This window comes from Notolepis coatsorum (assembly GCF_963971535.1).
Source record: "Notolepis coatsorum genome assembly, chromosome: 11".
NCBI lineage: Eukaryota > Metazoa > Chordata > Actinopteri > Aulopiformes > Paralepididae > Notolepis > Notolepis coatsorum.
This window is the reverse complement of record NC_140175.1, coordinates 37,492,931-37,497,930: the sequence shown is the minus strand read 5'-3', so window position 1 is coordinate 37,497,930 and position 5,000 is coordinate 37,492,931.

Below are 5,000 nucleotides of genomic sequence, written 5' to 3'. Positions count from 1 at the left end.
CCGCCCTTCAGCGGCCACCGTTTTCACCCTTTCACACACCTGTGTGTGTGTGTGTGTGTGTGTGTGTGTGTGTGTGTGTGTGTGTGTGTGTGTGTGTGTGTGTGTGTGTGTGTGTGTGTGTGTGTGTGTGTGTGTGTGTAACGGAGGTACCACGTGTCTATCCACAGTCACGATGGACAGTGTAGTGAAGTGGCTGTGGACGTTAAGCGGTACTGCAAGTAAACTCACTCCCCAGAGGCATCCAGACCCATTAACAAGAGGTTGGTATAGTGGTCTGCGATGTCGCCCGCGAGACCGGGGTTCGACTCCCACTCAGGGCATGTCAAATAAGATGGGTTACAGTGGTGCCCAGTGACCCGGATGCCCTGGATGGAGTGAGTTTAGGGGGTGAGTGTAATGGAGGCACCTCGTGTCTATCCACAGTCACGATGGACAGTGTAGTGAATTGGCTGTGGACGTTAACCGGTACTGCAAGTAAACTCACTCCCCAGAGGCATCCAGACCCATTAACAAGAAGTGAATTCACCTCTTGGAGAGTCTTGGTATAGTGGTCTGTGATGCCGCCCGTGGCGCGGGAGACCGGGGTTCAACTCCCACTCAGGGCATGTCAAATAAGACCGGTTTCATGTGTGTGCGTGTATGTATGTGTGATTAAATGCATGCCATGGATGCATGCACATACAGAGTTGCAGCTACAGTATTGCAGGCTCACGCTTGTCAGGTTATTTGAACAAAGCAAATGGAGTAAGTTCACCTTGAGTTGGTCCATTGCCACTGTGCCCAGTTTGAAAAATTACTATTTGTTTGATGTTCCCGTTTATATGACCACACATAATAATAATAAATGTGAAATCTATATTGTTTTTTTTTGTTTACACCTTACAGGCTTTGTGTGTTATAGTCGATTGGCAAATATTGGGTATATAGTTGTTCATCAAGTTGACAGTGGCCTGTTGGGGAAATCAATTCTTATTACCGTTGCACCGAATGATAAATGTGATTATTTTTATGTATTCACATTGCCCCTATTATTATTATTATTATTATTATTATTATTATTATTATTATTATTATTATTATTATTATTATTATTATTATTATTATTATTATTATTATTATTATTATTATTATTATTATTATTATTATTATTATTATTATTATTATTATTATTATTATTATTATTATTATTATTATTATTATTATTATTATTATTATTATTATTATTATTATTATTATTATTATTATTATTATTATTATTATTATTATTATTATTATTATTATTATTATTATTATTATTATTATTGATGGCTGTATAATCTATCCGTGGGCTGGTGGTGTACTGTTTTATCAATATGATGAATTACTAATGGATTAGTTGGACAGGAGAACATTGTGGCTGTTATACAGTGCCTTGTATCTGGTTTTATGGTAGTATCACATTAATTCAGTTCAGCTTAAATCAATTCCATTCAGTTTGGTTTGATTTGGCTTATAATGTTACAATGGCCATCTCAAGGTGGTTCACAAAAAAGAAACCCGACACAAATTAAACCAAGACAGAGATAAGTCTCATGACTTAATACTCAGTCATTCTAACCCGACCTCCTTCCTACTAGTAGAACATGTAAAGCAAGTACACCACCCAAACATACACACTCAACCCAATGGAGGAAATATATATATATATATATATATATATATATATATATATATATATATATATATATATATATATATATATATATATATATATATATATATATATATATATATATATATATATATATATATATATATTTTTTTTATTTTTATTTTTTTATACATATTCCAGTGGTATTGTTCATAATATTCACACATTCTCCAGTTCATATTTTGGCTGACGTTGAGTCAAGTTTCCTCAGGTTTGTCCTCCTAATCCACATCAGTGTAAATGCTAATCTCCCCTGACGATGCAGCGAGAGTATAACTTGCTATCGATCACAAGATCTAAATGTCACGTGAGAAGTGGTTATTAACGTTTTCAATATACTGTAAGTTGCTTACTTTTCAATATGTTCAGCGATCGATGTGACATTTTCAGTATACTGTAAACCGGTTTGTTGTCATCACCAGACACTCATAGTTGGGAGAAAAGTTTCGTAGTTTTATTTTTAAAGAGGCATTTTGCCGGGAAACCAGCATACCATAAATGTTTAGGTGTCCATTTAAAGGCTGTGGTCAGTAAGTGCTGATTGCTCTCTGCATCCTGAACATTTAAGAGGGAATGTGACTGTTTTGGCAGACACATATACTCACACACAAGCACGTGCCTAGTGTACACACACACGCGTGCGCACGCGCACGCACGCACGCACACACACACACACATGTCAGGTAGGAGTTAGTTTGTCCGTGTGTGCGTCTTGCATTTGTCAGTGTGTGTGTGTGTGTGTGTCAGTGTGAGCAGACAAGCCAGTACTGACAGGTTGGCAGGTGTGTGTCTCTGGGGGGTGAGGGCTACAGTTGAGCAGATGACTTCCCATCATTGTCTGTCACTGTCCATTAGACATCAAAGATACCCACCTGCCCACACACACACACACACACACACACACACACACACACACACACACACACACACACACACACACACACACACACACACACACACACACACACACACACACACACACACACATTCTTTGGCACGAGAAGTTTGTCCTATCCAACTTTTTGCCCAAAAATCATTTGCTGTGATTTATATTTACATGTTCTACCGACTGAACTGGAAGCAAACATACCTCAAACATACCTCAAACATACCTCAAACATACCTTGAACATACCTCAACTCGTCCGGCAGCGTGGCTATGAGTAGAGCTCCAGACTCATGATCGGACGATCACCGGTTTGAGCCCCGGTCAAGGCTGCTGTCGGAAAGTGGTGTTGTTGTCCAGCAGGGGACACTCTGTCCTCTGGACTAGTCAGTAACAATGCCCCTGTTACGGTGATAGGGACACTGTACAGCTGTGAGGGCCGTCCTTCGGATGAGACGCTAAACCGAGGTCCTGACTGAATTAGGTCGTTAAAGAACCCAGGACGCCTATCGTAAAGAGTAGGGGCTTCCCCCGACATTCCTGGCCAAATTTCCAATCAGGTCTCTGACATTAAGGCCACCTAATCATCCCTTCCCCTTAATTGGCTGATATCAATCCCTGTCTCCTGAGCCGTTCAGCCATTGTGTAGTGTGATGTGTGCCGGGTGCCAGTGTATGGTAGCCATTGAGCCTGCGTAGCCCAAGGTTGGGTGCTACCAGTGGTGGTGAAGGAGGCAATTTCCACCCTACATTGTAAAGCGCTTTGAGTGTCTAGAAAAGCGCTATATAAATGCAAGTAATTATTACTATTATTATTAACTCAACAAAAACCCACTCAAAACGTTGGTTTTGTACACAGCACGACACTGCAGTTGTTCCTTGTGTACATGTACTTGTTTACGTGCGGACAGGAATGTTTATGTGCCTGCATTATGCGTGGCATCTTCATCGATAACTGTCAAGTCAGAGAGATCTTTATCAGTACCCACTGGCAGGGTCAGACAGACGTCTTTCCTAGAACACCCTTAATCATTTTAAATCTCACCCCAGGGCGTGGTTGCTTCTAAGCATGATCTTGAGAATGAGACAAGGTTGATGACACAGCCACACACACACACACACACACACACACACACACACACACACACACTCACACACACACGCACACACACACACACACACACACACACACACACACACACACACACACACACACACACACACACACACACACACACACACACACATACATTGTATACCTGTATGCCGTGACAATTAAAACTCTTGACTTGACACACACACACACACACACACACACACACACACACACACACGCACACACACACACACACACACACACACACACACACACACACACACACACACACACACACACACACACACACACACACACACACACACACACACACACACACACACACACACACACACACACACACACACACACACACACACAGATCTCCCTCCCTAACCTGTCTGGGTAAGGACGGATGTGAGGGTTGGCTGTGTGTGTGTGTGGTGACAGACGTTGGGGGTGGTGGTCAGATTAAAGCCATTTATCCTGACCAGAGGCCCACAGGGAAATCTTTCTGACTGAAGGATAGTTCTGGGAATTGGCTATAGATGTACAGTCTGACCTACAGAGAAACCGCTGTCATCAATTAAAAGTACTTTGGGTGGTTCAAAGATGTAGATGGGAATGGGATGGAGTGATCCTGTGTTGCTAACACTAGGGTTAGGGGTTCAATTCCATAGTTAAATTGATAGAGCATGGCATTAACACTGCCATGGTTAGAGGTTCAATTCTTTAGTTAAATGAGTAGAGCATGGTATTGACACTGCCATGGTTAGGGGTTCAATTCCCTAGTTAAATTGGTAGAGAATGGCATTAACACCACCAGGGTTAGGGGTTCCATTCTCACTGGGGCCACCAAAAGTAAAAAAAATTGTTGACTCATGGTAAAGTGTGTTGATTCATGGTAAAGTGTGTTGATTCATGGTAAAGTGTGTTGACTCATAGTAAAGTGTGTTGATGCATGGTAAAGTGTTGACGCATATGGTAACGTGTGTTGACTCATGGTAAAGTGTTGAATCATGGTAAAGTGTTGACTCATGGTAAAGTGTGTTGACTCATGGTAAAGTGTTGAGTCATGATCAAGTGTTGAGTCATGGTAAAGTATTGAGTCACGGTAAAGTGCTGACTCATGGTACTGGGAGGCACATTGGATACCATAATTCACCAAGTAGCATGTTTGTATGTTTGTACAGTCACTTTGGATACGTTTGTTGTTTGACTTTATCAGTCGTATGCAGGAAAGATGGTAGGAGGGAAGGAAATAAGGAAGTGGAGTATGGAGTATGGAAGGAATTAAGGAAGAAGGAATGAAAGAAGAAAAAAACAAAGG